The sequence below is a fragment of the Equus caballus genome, chromosome 3 (genome assembly GCF_041296265.1).
Source record: "Equus caballus isolate H_3958 breed thoroughbred chromosome 3, TB-T2T, whole genome shotgun sequence".
NCBI classification, from domain to species: Eukaryota; Metazoa; Chordata; class Mammalia; order Perissodactyla; family Equidae; genus Equus; species Equus caballus.
This window is the reverse complement of record NC_091686.1, coordinates 25,937,368-25,953,656: the sequence shown is the minus strand read 5'-3', so window position 1 is coordinate 25,953,656 and position 16,289 is coordinate 25,937,368. Positions and strand designations below refer to the sequence as shown.

Here is a 16,289-nt window from a genome sequence, read left to right as displayed (position 1 = left end):
TAGATTTTAGAGCTCCCCAGGGTTAGCCAAACACAACCTCCCTTCAAAGGCTACTCTACAGGGTGACATAGGAATAATTTCTTGACTATCTTTATTGTTTAATTGGATCAGCTTCTAGACTTTTTTTGCTAGATGGGCTTATGCCCACTTCATTGTGCGTGGTCATCTGTGGAGACTGGGGAACATGCTGTGGAAACTCCAACACCCCCTCTCCTCTCCTGAAGCACGCTTGGCCAGGATCCCAGAACAGGACTAAACTGGGGAAGGTGACCTCAGGGAAACGCCACTGGATTTCCAGTTTTCTTTTTGATTCAAGTACAAAGCATGGGTTAAAGGCTTTGGCCTTGGGACTTGATGAGGAAGGCTGATGTTGCATATTAATATAAAATACTTGCATATTAGCATACAGTTCTTGAGTATTTCTTGACTCCTACTTTTATTCAAATCAGTATAAAAATTACTAAATTGCCTGTACTACTTCTTGTCTGCCAGTGTGGTTATAGATCAGGAGGTACAGAATATCTCACACATTTCTCATGGGAAAAGAGGGCACCATTAATAGATGTGTTTACCTTGTCCTAACTACAGGGAAGGCAGAGAAATACTGTATATATAAGTGTCTTCTCCGGCTCTTCTTCCAGGATCTGAGTTTATAGAGCTTTGGTACCATTGAATTCATTTCATCGAAGAATCTAGTAGAAGCTTCTGACCTTCTCCCTTTCTCCCACTTTCATCTCAACACCCTTGTCCTTAATAGTCAGCAACACCTCAGTTCTAAGTCCTCACCCTCCTTGTTATCATTCCAGGCTGCATTACAAGAACATTACTTCTCACTCACTCTTCTGTTCCTCCTCCCTCTTCTCTTCTTTCTTAAGGGAGTTTGTCAAGGGTACTTTTATATTACAAATGATTTGTTGCTTCTGTGGTGACTTAAAAAACTTACATGAGAATAACACGTGATTTAGTGTGTGTGTATTTGTGTGTATGTATGTCTGTATGTGTCTGTGCAGGTTTATCTATGGACCTCTCTGACTTCCAGATTTGTCACTGTGCCCTTCCCTAGGGCAATCTTTTCCCAACTTGCCTTGCTGTTTTCAAAATGAGAACAAATGGACATGATATACTTTGAGAACAGTTAATCCACAGATATTTTGGATACCTCATCTTTTTATCAGTGGTGATTGGAACTGTGAAAAACAAGGATAGACAAGACACTTTTAAGCCTACCATAAGGATTATAATTTCATTTCCTGCCCCCCACCATTCGTCAAGCACCCACTGTGTTCAAGGTGCTGGGGATACAAAGAAAAGCTCCACAAGTCTTGCCTTCAACCTAGTGACCGTTTTATATGTATCTACATATCGCAGAACAGCCAGGTTGGAGAGTTGAGGTTTCTCAAGTCCGAAGTGTAATTAACATTTCTTATTTGAAAGTTTTAAAATGTGAGGAAAAGGGCAGCCTGCCTGCCTCCTAGTCGTGATGAAAACCCCTAACGTGTGGGAGGTACTGTTGAGGAACCTTCCTCCTCAGGAGACGATGGCCTCTGAGGACCTGCCAAGATCAACAGGGATCTGGCCTCGTAAATCTATGCTGAGAGTCATCCTACTAGTGTCACCCTGCCTCCCAAACTGCCATGCCCATTTTCCTTCCCTTCAGCCTTTCAGGAGCCCTGGCCTCTGCTGTGTTTGCTGAGCTGGGTGTCTGTTTTTATGCAGGCTTCTGGAAAGAACCTGGTAGTGTGTAGCTTGTCACAGGTCCTGGATAAAGTACAGCAGTCTTGTTAATTTTTCTTCATTAGGTCTTTTGGCCAAAGGACGTGGTAACACGTGGATCAGCTTTACCATGAGAGCATTTCCGCTTGCCTAGTACAGCATGTCATGTTCACAGCTGCAGCCGTCATAGGAAAATGGAGTCCTTTATATCCTGTTAAACCACTGGAGAGAGATTTTAGGGGTCTATGTGAGAAGTGGGACATAGGAGAGAGTTGAAACATCCAAGAAGCCCCCTGACCCAAAGGAGGAGCTCCAACACTGCAACCAGGTACATCCCTGGGTTGTCTGGCCCCTACCCACCTCCCATCTCAGCCTTTACTTCTCCTCTCCTGCCCTCCAAACTCCATGCATTTTGAACTAGTTCCATTATTTTCTTTCTAGGAGATTGCACCTGTGTAGCTTTGTCTGGACCATTTCCCTCTTCCAATTTGGCTAACTCCAACTTGTTCTTTATGATTCTCTTTATATCTTTTCTGTTAGCAAGCTTTCTAGAACCTTCCAGATGAGACAAATATGCCTCCTCTATGCTTTCATAACCCTTTCTTCTTCCCCCTGTGTACAATGTACTCATCGTACGTAAGGCAATTGCTCATTTTTCCCTGTAAACCCTAATGAAGGAGACTCTGTTCTCAGTACAGGACTCACAAAGTGCCTGTTGGATATGTGCGAAGGAAAACAAGATACTAGAAAATACCTTGGGATGTAGAGTTAGAGGCTGAACCTACTTTCTAACTGTGTGACCTTGGATAAATTACTTAATGTCTCTAAATCTGCTTGTTTGTTTTTAAAATGGTGATGGCATCACCTTCCTTGTAGGACTATTGTAAAGATTAAAAGGGAACTTTAAGGGAGTGATGGATATGTTTATGGCATAGATTGTGGTGATGGTTTTATGGGTTTATACTCATCTCCAAACTCATCAAGTTGTATGCTTTAAATATGTACAACTTTTTGTTTGTCAATCATACCTCAATAAAGTGGTTTAAAAAAGATTAAAAGGAGATAACAGGCACAGCATACTTGATAGATGTTATTCATAAATATGAAAGGCCAATTTGCTCAGAACGGGTAGCAATAAACTTTAAAAAGTGTACCTTGCCTTCCAGGGGTAAAGCAAACAAGATCCTCAAATGTGGGCATTATGAAAGCTAATCAAAAGTCTTACCAAAATAAGTACTTATTTTTATAAGTACTTACTGAGCATCTACTGAGGGCTCATATACAGTGTGCTTTGCATGCATCGTCTCATCAATTCTCACAATTACCTTGCAAGATAGGAATTAATATCTTCATTGTATAAATAAGAAAACAGAGTTTCAAGGAGAGTGTGTAACTTTCCCAAAGCCACAAATGTCGTAGACTAAGAATTTGGACCCATGTTTGTCTAGTCTACCATTTCACAACTGGGTGATTTTTACCAGCCCCCTCCCAAGGGACCTGTAGCAAAATCTGCAGACGTTTTTCATTGTCACAAACTGGGGGGAGGTGCTGCTAGTATGTGAGTAGAGGCCAGGGATGCTGCTAAACATCCTGCAATGTGTAGGACAGCCCTCACCAAAAAGACTTATCCAGCCCTAAATGTCAATAGTGCTGAGCTTGAGAAATCCTGATCTAGCTTCATTGCATCAAGGTTTCCTGTCTTTCATCTCAAAGATAAAATGATATTTCATTAATATGTTTTTATGGTATGGAATCCTATAAGAGGCCAGTGCCATTTCAGAAAGTCCTCTGTGTCAATAAACTCAAATAACTCTGTGCCCTATAAAAATGATGGGATAAGAATGGCCATGTAGACATTTACACACTGAACAACTAGAACTTTGGCCTGTTTATGGCTCAAAAACTCCACACCCAGGAATCTTGGATATGGGCGGGATGCGGAGCGTTGGGAGCAGAAGAAATGCAGGCAGAGGTTAGTTCCACCTCCTGCTTTGCTTGGTAGCTGGCTGTCCTTGGGAAATTTAACTGATCGCCCAGGATTCATTTTCTACATCTGCAAAATGGAGATATTAGTGCCTGACTCAAAGAGTTGTTGTGAGGATTGCGCAAATAATGTGATAGAGTGTTTAGAGAAGGATATGGCACATAGTGGGTGTTCCATGTTACCCCAAACGAACCTCCACATTGGATATGGTTCTTTGCCTCATCTCTGCATGTACATGGCGGAAACTGGATTTGTACCCAATGCTGACTCTGAAGCCTGTGCTTTTATACCTCTCTTTGCCACTTTCCCAGCACTCACATTTGCCTGATAGGATTGGTACCTCTGGAGCGAATGATGCCAGCCTTCCTATCCCACTGCCTCCCAACAGAGTGGTGACAAATGATGCTTCATTTGGGTACTATTCCATCACATTCTTTTTCCCATTGACCCCTCTCACCCCTTTTTGTCCAGCTGCTGAGTGGAGACTTCTCCAGTCACAATGGATGGGCAGAGTGAGGCATCCTCAGTGAGAAAGGATGCTGAGGACATTTGGTCTCCCTGGTCCTCTTCATACTATAACTGCTGGATCTCCTCATTGCTCCGCCTTTGCATATGAGGTATTCAATTGAGCAAAATGCCACTTACCCAACACCTCCAACACGCCAAAAACTTTGCTAAGCACTTTATGTGCCTCTTCCTATTTTATCCTGATGCCCAACAAGACGTTCAAAAATGTTTGTTAAATGAATAGTTCATACAATAATCTTATGAAGTCAGAACCATGCATCCATATTATACAGAGTCTCAGGGAGGCTAGGTAACATGCTGAAGGTCACACAGGAGCTATGAGAAAGGACCAGCACTAGGACCCCAGTTGTCTGGCTCCAAAGCCCACATTCTTAAATAGGATGAAATACTGACTCATAATGTGCAAGAGACGGCACACACTAACCAGGGCCCATTGCCAGCAGGAGTCATTCCCAGTGCTGGCTATAAGTACACCCCACTTTCTCTGACTCATGAAAACATCTCCTTCATACATTCATATAGCCAATAGATATTTATTGAATTTCTACTACATTCCAGGTACTGTGCTGGTCTGTGTAATAGCAAGAAAAATAGACTAAAATGCCTGCCCACATACAGTTTACACACCAGTGAGATGGGAGGTGATCATCCTTGAACAAAGAAACAAATTATAATATACAAATGCTGAGTGTTACCAAGGAGAAGAATAAGCTACTTGGGTAGAGAATAAAGGAGGGGTGGGGAAAAGCCTCTTAGAGCAGGTGGCATTTAAACAGACCCTGAAAAGCAAGGAGTCAGCCATGCAAAACTTGTAGGAAGTATGTTCCAGGCTGAAGGAGCAAAGGCCCTATGGCCAGAAGGATCTGGCATGTTTAAGGACGTAAAAGGAGGTTGGCATTCCTGGAGAGTAGTAGAAAAAGGAGAAAGTACAAATCCATGAAAATATCATTATTCTGATGGTTTCTACTATAATGGATACAGGATAACTGTATTGCTCACAAACCTGGGCACTTGATTGTTAATAACTGTTGTGGGCTGAACTGTGTCCCCCCAAAAATACACACTCAATCCCTAATCCCTGGTCCCTGTGAATGTAACCTTATTTGGAAATAGGGTCTTTGCAGATGTAATCAAGATATAAATTAAGATGAGATCATACTGGCGCAGGGTGGGCCCCAATCCAATATGCCTGATGTCCTCCTGATGTAAGAAGAGGAGAAAAGACACTGGGACAGACACACCTGGAGAAGGGAACGCCATGGGAAGACATAGACACACAGAGGGAAGAGAACCACGTGCTGATGGAGGTAGAGACTGGACTTATGTAGCTGCCAGTCAAGAAATGCCAAGGATTGCCAGCCATCACCGGAAGCTAGGAGAGAGAGCCAGGTTCTGCCAGGGACTTAATTTTGGACTTACAGCCTCCAGAACTGTGAAAGAATCAATTTCCGTTGTTTTAAGCCACTCAGTTTGTTGTAATATGCTAAGGCGGCCCTAGGAAACTAATACAGTAACATTATTCGCCATGATTCTCACAAGTGATCATGGTCAATTAAAGCTGAGAACATTGCTCACGAATTGCCCATCTCTGAGATGTTAAGGGGCTTCTCCTGGATCCCTCAGCTGACGACACGCACAAGAGGGATCCCATCTTTTCGGCCGTAGTGCCTGTACGCTTTCTACTCTTCCAGAAGGGCTCCATAGCGCTCCTTCTCCAAAGCGGACTTTGTCAGAAGGCCTGACACCTTGAAGAATGGCAGCCACGCTGTCCTAGTAGCCACATAGGTGGTGGGCAGGCCCATATTTGCAGCCTGGCCTCAATCCTGACTGTTGCATGAACTGACGAGTTCGGTTATGTCTCTTGGCCCAGCGAAAGGCATTCTCACTGCCTAAGCTTATTGGCGCCATGTCTTCTTTCAGTCCAAGAGGGTCACTCCCAGGTCCTCATATGTCCTGCAATTGGAAAGAGGGAAAAAAATGGGGTTATGCAGACTGCATCCTCTCTGTGGGGAGGTTTGGATTACCCTAACATGGACTTCAGATAATTAAGGGAAAAAATAAAGTTCCATTTGCCCCAGAGTGCTTCTTTGCTTGAACAAGTGTTCCTCATTAACTAAATAAGTTTTTTTTTTTTTCACCCTGAGTGACAATTGCCTCTTCTTACTAGCACAAAGTTCTTTGTCTAAAGAATTGTTTTAAAGAATTGTAAGGGAATATGTTTCAAGAATAGCGATGAATTGAGTGTTGGCAAGAGGAGATAGTCTTCTAGAATGCTAATGGCAGGCATGGGTTCAGACAGACTCGGGCACCAGCTGTGTGATTGGCATGAGTTAGTTACCTTTCTGAGAGCAATAACTCCTAATTCATAGAGCTTTGTCAAGATTCAATGAAATAATGTATGTAAGGCTCTCAGAAGTGTCTGCCATTCTTAAGCACTCAGTCAAGTACTCTCATTGTACTCTAGACATATGGCGGCCTAGTGAGTGACGGAGTGCATTCAGAAATTGGGGCCTGGTGAGAATGGCTTGTTAGGATCCAAGATATTGCCTAGGCTGCATTGCCTGAGGATGCATGAGGTACTTGACCACTTTCTGGTGTGCCACATGAGGGCATCTGCACTTTGTTTTGGTGCCAGACGACAAGTAAGAGGATATTTATCTGGATTCTTCTGTCCATTCCCTGCTTCCCCAGGAAGCCTCCAGTATGGTGGGGTCTGAGATGTTACCCTATTTGCAAGCTAACAAATTAGTCTGCCAAGTTTTCATAGATGTTGGCTGAAGGCTTGGCACTCATAGGTCAGCAACAAAAGACTTCATTTCTCCTGGCACAGCAACCAGCATGAGTTTCATGTTTGTGTCAGCTTCCCTTGCCCTAGCACCCACAGGGCAATGCAAAGAGGGCCAAGTGATGCCTACACAAGTTGTGGGGTATATCACAGAAGAGGAGCCACAAGCTTAGGGAACCTGAATCTTTTATGCTGCACAGTAAGCCCGTCTGTGCATTGCTCCAGAAGGAGATGCTATCTCTGTTTTCAGTCTGTTTGCTCTACATCCTTTAAAAGGCGGTGCATAACAAAGGCTATCAGTGCCTCTGCTCACGAGATGTGCAGGAATGTGTGAGAGTCATGGAAAATTGTCTCCCAATGGTACTACCTATTCCTATTTTGTGTTAAAATTATAAAGCACCAGGTATAGTTTAGAAACTGCTTCATGCCACTCTGCTCTCCTCGCTTTTTCTCAGCCCCCTTCCTGCTTTTAATTCAAATTCAAGAGTATGATGGAAGGAACACAGTCCTTGGAACTTAGTACAGCTGGAGTTGCTGGTATTAAAGCTTTGGTCCACTTCTGATTCATTATGGGACCTTGGGCAAGTGACTTATTATCCCTGAGCCTCAGTCTTTTCATCTATGAAATGGGGATAAGAATGCCTAGCTTACAGCGTGGAAATGGTTGACACATAGTAGGTGCTTAAAGAATACTGCCTCTATTTATAATCTGCTTTGGTGTGTGATTGCATTCTTGCCATGGATCAGTCAACAGAGGAGCATCTATTTTATTTGAGCGCCTGTGTCTCTGCAAGGAGGCTACCAGCATAGAGGCAGCCCTGAGGATGAGTGATATATTTTGAGCAAAGTTGCACAAACAGAAGCTTGCACTCCCCAAGCTTCTCTCTGGGCTCTTTAAGGAGGAAAGTTCACATGTCATCTTGGTGGGAGACTCATGAGCAGGCCAACCTCTCCTCAACCTGGAGGAAGGCAATTTCTTTGATTTTTATGTGGAGCTTATATCCTATGACCTGTGGCTATTCCTTCATGTTCTCCATTTTGCCTCTATTAATCTAATGCAAAATGCCCTCCACACTCCCACCCTGCTCCTCCCTGGACTACTGTCTGCATCATCTTCACCTCCCCAGGGCCTGCCCCTCAGATTTTTTCCCCTTAGCTGCAGCCTTCACTGTGTAGGCAGCTATAACTCACTGTCAGCACCTCCTCCACCTTCCTTCCCAGCCACTCTTTTGTCTTTCCTCACTCCAAATGGGCCTTGGCCAGCCTTGGGAGGGGTGGACGGGGTGGGAGGAAGGGAATCAGACATACTCCTCCAAGCTTGGCTCTCAAAATGTAGGTAGCTGAATTCCTCCCACTGGCCTCACTTCTGCCTTGCATTTTTTTTTTTTTTTTTGATTTCTCAAGAAGGCAAAACAAACTAAACGCTTGGCTCCTCGAGGGGTCCAGAGTCAAGAAGAGTTAGAGGGCTGCTGATGACCAGGGCTCTGATTCCACCCACATCCTACTGAGGAGTGGACCTTCCCCGGAATAAAGCATCTGTTTCTTCAGATTCCATATTCCCATCCTGGTCGGTGACTGCACATGGAGAGAAGGACGCAGCTCCTCATACTGAAATCTGCTTTCCAATATTTAGCTGGTCTGTAGCGTCAGGTCCCTTTTTATGATGACTTCTGAGTACTGGTAGTGATGGAGAAGGAAGATAGCTCATTCAAACAAAACTAATCATCAATGATCTATCTATCTATCTATCTATCTATCTATCTATCTATCTACCTATCATCTATCTATCTATCTATCTCTGTATTGGACATTTTATTTCAGATGACCCAAATGTTACTAACTGACACTGTGGCATTGACGATGACTGTCTGTATATTCTGTTTTTCTTTTTTCTTTTCTGATGAAGAGAATCTGTATGATTTGAAGTTTTATGGACATTAATTCATTTCCAACTCGTAGAAAACCCTGGCGTTCATGGCATTTGCTATTCTGCCACACGCGGAATATTTGTTCTGCGGGTTTCAGATCAGCACTGACAAATATTCATTGACCATTGAGGGTTTGGGTATTAGAATATTAGAATTTTCATTCAGAATCTTTTATTAACTGGAAGCTTTTTTTTGCCATTTGAAGAAGACAGTTTAATTTTTGTTTAAGGAAAAATTACGATGCAGCTCTGAAGTCAGAGTATTTCTCCACTCTTTTTTTTCAATGGAAGCAGAGGACGTATGACAGATTCCACTCCACCACATGTCTTCATGAGAAGAGGCAATACCAAGAAATGCAAGCAGGCACCCAGCAACCCAGAGGCACGACAACAAGTGGGAGGAGCCACTGCAAAAAAATGGAACAGGAAAAACAAAGAGCACAGCCGCAGTCCTGAGGCAGGTAGGTCATGCCTTTATCAGAACAGCGCTGGGCCATGGGCGCTGGGTCACAGGGTAGGGCAGGGTCTCTGAGCAGAGCCACATATCAACTATTGAACTGAAGTCTCCTTAAGTCCCCTTTTCAATGGCTCTAGAGTGGTCCTAGAGCCTGGGGTGGTCTCCAGTGGCCTCAGTTACACAAAGAGAAGAGGTGTGAGGGTTAGAGATGTCCATAGGGATCTACTCTGAGGCCTCGCAAAATTGTGAAAGAATGATTTACGTGGGTTCATTCTTCTTTATTGAATAACATAAAGACACACATTCTTAGTCATGTGTGTAGAAACAGAATGGGTTGTTGGTGACTTATTGAAACATTTCATTTCTTAGAAACTTCCGTATGAGATGTCGAGGGGTGTTTGTTTAAGTTAGGCATTTTATTTAATCCTGTACAATGGACAGACATAACAATACTTGCTGAGTGAATGAAGGAATGAATAACAGGACCAAACTATGGGAGAATGTCACGGTTATCAGTCTGCTCTTATCCTCAGTCCAGCAAACCTTAGTTGTCTGGGTCATTTTCTAATGAGAGAAGACATGATCCCTTCCTTCCTCTTCAGTCATCCAGGGACTTTGAGGACTGAAACCTGTCCTCAAAAAACATAGTGTTATTGGTCACTTGTATCTTAGTGTGATTGTAAGTCACTGATTCTGCAACCAAGGCTGCACTTACTTCATTTCTCATTGAGAACAAAAGACTTTACTATCCCCAAGGATTGGATGTTAGGAGACAGAATGGGGAAGAAAAACTGAGGGGAGCCTCCGACCAATGGTTTGCTAGGACCTGAGGCCTCTTCCTGGCCTCCCCTACATTTACACTTTCTCCATCTGCCTCAGTTTCTTCTTTGAGCCTAAATTTTCTCATTTGCCAGATGTATTAGTAATATCAGCCTCAGATGGTTTTCAAGGATAAAATGGCAACAAACAAACATATTTGTGTAGGAAACATCTGGTATAGTTCTTGGCATATAATAAATACTCAAAATGGTAATTTTTGTCCCTGCCATTTTTTCTTATCACCATCAATATCAGGGGCTGGGTTAAAGGGACAGGAATAATTGTAGAGTGAGACTTTCTAAACATATTCAATTTTAAAGCATTAGAAAGGCATGTCTTCACTACATTGAAATACATTGGAAATTGCATATAAAATATGATTGCAGTTGTAAGTTTGTGCTTTAAAGATTACAGAGAACCTTGGCAGTAAAGCAATTCCTTTGAGAACACTGATGATGAAGTGAAAAACATCAGCCTGAGGGTCAGAACAGTAAGGAAGCAACCCTAAGCAGACAGAAAAATTCACACTTCAGGAACCCACCTTCTGAATGTGAGGACACTATTTTCCTCTCCGATTTTCAGGCTGGAATTTAAGTTCTTTGGAAGACAGATGTATCCAATTCAGCCTGGGGTTCAAAGACCATAACATACTGAACACTCTGAAGTGCTGGGGGTGTTCAGGAGTCTGATTTCTGGGTGGATGTGTTGGAACTCCTCACCAGCTACAGGATGGCCGAGAACTGCAAATATTCCTGCTAAGATTCAGGCAGCTGGAAGTTCAGCTGGCGTTTACGTGAGCTGAAAGGAGAGATCAAGGTGGGTGAGCAATGGCCTCCGTTGTAGAGAAGGGCTTCTCTGCTCTCTAATGTGCTCTTCCCAGGCATCTACTGCCCACTGCCGGGTGCCCAGCTGACCTGTACCCACCAGAGGTGCCAGCGAGGAAGACCCAGAGTTTGCCACCAAGGTGCTCATTGGTTTAATAAGTCACGTTCACAAAGATAATACATGCTGTTCAAGTTAAGTCCAAAATGTTACAGAAGCACAGTGCGTGTAGCTGCTTAAGTTTCTGGGAACGTGGGGAAGTTTCCCTAAAAGAGGTTGTTATGGACCGAATGTTTGTGTCCCCCCAAAATTCATATGTGGAAGCCCTAAGTCCCCAGTGGGATGGTATTTGGAGATAGGGCCTTTGGGAAGTGATTAGGTTTAGATGAGGCCGTGAAGCTGGGGCCCTCATGGTAGGATTAGGGTGGGCTTATAAGAAGAGGAAGAGACACCAGAGCTTTCTCCCTCTGCCATGTGAGGACACGGTGAGAAGAAGGCGGCTGTCTGCAAGCCAGGAACAGAGCCCTCTCCAAGAACCAAACCTGCAGGCACCTCGAGCTTGCACTGCTCAGCCTCCAGAACTGTGGGAAATAAATGTGTGTCGTCACCCATTCGTGTCTGTGGTACCTTGCTATAGCAGCCTGAGCTAAGATGAGGGTGGCATTTGATTTGACTCTTTTAAGGATGCATATGAGTTTAACAAGCAAGAAGGGATATTTTTGACAGAGGGAATAACCCATGGAGGGGAGCACACACAAGAACAGCATGGACACCGTATCTGACTGTTTTTCTCTTTGTGACGGGACCATACAGTGAGAAGAAACGGGGCTGAAAAGACACCAGTTGTGAAGGTTTTCTGTGCCGTGCTGAGGAGTTTGGCTTCAAACTTCAGACAACTCAGTGGGTTTCTCCCAACCAAGTCAGGCTTCCCAGTTTCCTGCTTCTGCGTCCTGCCCTTACCTCTCTCATAGTAAATTGCAATACGGTCTGTTGAGTGCTAGTTAGGTGTTTGTCTCTTCCACTAAATAAAGAATTCCTTGAGGTCACAGATTCTGGGTTTTTTCTTATTTTTTGGATGGAGTCCCATAGAACGCCTAACACATAGCAGGAGCTCAAAAAGTACGTATTCAATAGGTGTTCAGGTTAGACCTTTAAGAAGAAGTGACATTTCAACAGGGGCCTGGGTAGACCTGAGGGAAGAGCTTTCTAGGTAGTGAGAACAAGAGGCATGAAGGCCGTGGGGCTTGGTAGACTTGGAGTGCTTGCAGAGGAAAGGAAGGGCTTACAAAGGGGAGTGGGATGTGAGGAGGCTGGAGAATAGTTTAGAGATATAGGACTTGAATGTCTTGTTTGGAAATGCACCAACCTCTGGTTCAGCCTCTGCTTCAGATAAGTCCCTAAGAGCAAACAGTGATTGTGGCAGGTGTACTCGGAGATGGCCCCCAATGATCCTCACCTCCTAGTACTCACACACATCCTTGTGTAATCCTTTCCTGTGGAGTGTGGGCAGGGCCTGTGAAGTGACAGGGTATGTCACTTCCAAGATCAGATTATAAAAGATTGTTATTTCTGTCTTGTATTCTCTCTCCTTCTCTGACTCACTTTCTTGCTCTGATGAAGCAAGCTGCCATGTTGTGAGTTGCCCTAAGGGTGAGGCCACACAGCAAGGTCCTGAGGATAACCTCTTGCCAATAGCCAGATAGGAGCTAAGGCCATCAACCCAACAGTCCTCCAGAACTAAATTCTGCCAAGAACCACACGAGCTTGGAAGCCAGTCTTTCTCCAATTGAGCCTTTAGATGAGATCCCAGCTATGGCCAGAACCTTGATTGCAGCCTTATGAGAGACCATGAAGCAGAGGGCCCAGTTAAGCTGTGCCTGGATTCCTGATCCATAGAAACTGTGAAATAATAAGTGCATGTTGTTTTGAGTCCCTAAGTTTGTGGTAATCTGTTATGTAGCAATAGATAACTAACACAGTGACACGCTAAGATGCACTGAGACAGAAAGGGGTATGTAGGATGGGAGAGAAGCCCCAGTGTGGCCTAGCCTTTGGCTAACTGCTTCCCAGAGCATTGGGTATGGCAAGTTTCTGGGTGCGGCCCTATTGTGATGTTAGCACAGACCTGCAGCTGACAGCTCTGGCTTTGTGGAACTTGAGAAAGAAACCTCTCCTAGACTGAGTCAATGAATCCAAATCTCTCCTCCAACTCTCACAATCCCTAACAGGAACATCCTGTGGAATCTTCTGGGATCCCATTGAAATGGAAGCACCTACTTACATTTCAGACAATGTTACAAAGAACAACTTATCAATGCAGCCTAGGGAGTCGAAGCAAGGAATTGGCAGGTCAGGCAGAGGAGAAGTTGAAGAAAAATGTCATAGAGCTCATTGAGAAAATGTGTTTTCCCTCGAATGTTTTCTTAGGTCTGAAAGAGTCTGAAGATAAGTGGTACAAATAGCAGTGGTCTTTTTCTCTTTCTGTTCTGTTCTGTCTCTGAAGTTCAGCTGAAGGAATTGCTCAGGATTCAACTTGCTATATCATAGGCGTTGAAATTAAAAGAAAACCAAAAACCTAGTGAATGCCAAATATTTCTTCTTGATTTTCCCTTAATGCACTTCTGAACTTGACTAAAATATCAAGACTCTTTCTCCAAATCATGTTTAGGTGATATTTTAACATTTTAATCAGGGTTTAGTTAGAGTTGTAGTGTTCAAATTTTACTCCAAGTAAACCATTTGGATTGGAAGTGGTACTTTAGTGGGACTGCAGATGCTAAAGAGCTTTCCTTCAAACTGCACAAACTTAATTGCTTTTATCTCTTTTATATATTCAGGTTCTAGATAAGATTACATTGGAAAAGCACGAAAAGAGGTCTAGTGAGAAAATAATAAGACAGAATCTTAAAGTGTCCCCCAAAACTGCTGATTTGACCATCTGCAAGAGATTCCAGCTATCTAAACCATGATAGATTATATTCATTTTAATATTTAAAATATACTTTTAAATATAATTTATTGAGTGCTTACCGTATACCAGACACCTGGATGAATTTATGTCAAAATGTGTGATTCATTTGATGCAGACGTATTCTTGGCCCCTAACCGGGAAGAAGATGGCCTCTCAGCAAAGAAAGCTGTGGTATCTTGATCTCTGCTCTTTAAGGATCTGGACTTGGGGCAGACGACACAGTGATCACTGTGACACTTGATCAGCTCACAGCAGGCTAAAGTTTGCCAGGGACTGACTCTGTTGAGTGGAATAATTAAAAGCACCCCCTTTGACTCAAAAAGATATTCCAATTTGGAAGATAAACTTTATAGTCCACCCTAGCTAAGGCTGAAAGGCCAAAAGTCATATGTGTGTAAATAGAAGTGCTTTTTGGTAAAATCAATCACATTTTCTGCTTCCACTCAATGTCAACAAAAGTTGATCACCAATATTTATGTGTGAAATTTATATATTGATAGTTTAGGTTACATCCTAGTGGTTCATGGTGCCGTAAATTGTTGGCAATTTTCTAATTCTCTTGACCAATATGTAAAATGAGTTTTACCCAGGTCAAGGGAAAATTATTCTGCATTGACTCACTTCTTCCAGCTCTGACGGTTTCCAAGTTGCCATGGATAACATTCATCCATTGGAAAGCATAAATATCTGCTTTCCTATATGGAGATGATGACTATCACGAATTTCTGAGGAGGGAAGCTACCACCCACACTGCACTTTCTTTTACTTTTCTCTCCTCCGAGGAATAATTGTGAATCAGAGAATAGCTATATGGGAATCAGAGCTGAGATAGCCTATAAATCACACTTGTCATCGTTGCCCCAAACTGTGGTTGATTTATGATACACCCTAATGCTGCATCGCTATGGTGACACCATTCTCGTGATATGAAATCACATACACAAGCCATCAGGGACTACTGAGAGACTACACAAAAGGAAAAATAAAAACAAAACAGAATCAAAGTTGGAGAGGGCTGAGATACGTATGGGATGCAAACACATCAGTGGAAAATCTGGAGGATGCTGGAAATAAATCTTCACACTATGGAGACCAAGGGGGACAATCCTTTGGTCAACACTGATTACCTAAGCTAATGGAGAATGGGGGGGCATGCAAATGCTGAAATAATGGAATGTTTGTCTCTAGGTACAAAGATGCTCCCATGACTTCATCCTCAGGCGCTCTCTGAGTTGGTTGTTTCTAAGCAGGGGAATGGCAAGTTTAGCCCCCAGTCAAAGCTGGGAGAATGTTTCTCAGTCATGTCAGTAGCAAAGTGTGTTGGGAGAAAGCTAAGAGCACGGCCAGGTAAAGGAAGAAGACCAGAGAGAGTGGGGTGACCAATCGTCCTCTTCCAGCCTTGTCTAAACTGGACATTGGAGATCTCAGGAGAAACTTGGGGAACTGCTGCATATCCATGTCCACCCAGATTAAAATTGCAGAGCTAGGAATCAGCTTCCAGTATCCATCAGCATTACCCCAAGAACATCCTTCCTCTGATGAGTCAATATTTAGGCTTGCTCTCAGTGGAATGTCCTTCATTAAAAAATCTCTGAGTCCCACATTTCCAAAAATCTGTCTGGGGTAATTTTCTAAAATATTTCAACAAAGGGAAACAGTCAATGATGAAGTCATGAAGGAAGCTAACGTGAAACCTAATTGTCCTCTTTTTGGGCTGCCATGAATTTTCTCTCCTTCCAGACCACGTCCAGAATCAGCTAAAACCCGTCAAAGCAGTGTGGGCAACGGGCAGAGACGGGGAGAGAGAAGGCTCTGGATTGTGCTTGCCTTTGCCAGAGCAGCCCAGAATCTTCCAGCAGCCTGTCTTTTCCAATTGTAAATGATTTCCTTGTGATGGTTATTGGGAGATGATTCCACACTTGTGGGTCTTCTGCCTTTGCATGTTCTGCCACTTAATTTCTTTCATTTTGCATAGTTACTTGTCATCACTTGGGGAGTTGAGTACAATCTCTTGGTAGACGGACTTGAGTTCAGGTCCTAGCTCTGTCTCTTGTAAGCTGTGATATCTTGATCAAGTTATCTAATCTTTCTGATTGTCAATTCTCTCACCTGTAGAGTAGAGATAATAATAGCCAGATTGTAAAGTGCTTATGAGGATTAAATGAATGAAGATATGACTACGTATGTGTATAGATTTGTCAATGCTGTCCAGAGAAACAGACACAACGGAGTGTGTCTGTCTGTCTATCTATCATCTAGAGAAAGAGAGATTTAGTTTAAGGA

At 43.2% G+C, this 16,289-nt stretch overlaps 1 long non-coding RNA gene across 2 annotated transcripts; it reads left to right on the top strand.

Moving 5' to 3' along the window:
• Positions 1-8,445: 8,445 nt before the first annotated feature.
• On the top strand, positions 8,446-12,083 carry LOC138923385 (uncharacterized). Of its 2 annotated transcripts, XR_011436908.1 has the most exons (3): positions 8,446-8,646; positions 9,229-9,398; positions 10,796-12,083. It is a non-coding gene; the product is annotated as an uncharacterized lncRNA (long non-coding RNA). The 2 variants fall into 2 exon arrangements; XR_011436907.1 differs by lacking the exon at positions 8,446-8,646 and having other exon boundaries at positions 8,883-9,398.
• The last annotated feature ends 4,206 nt before the right edge of the window (positions 12,084-16,289 follow it).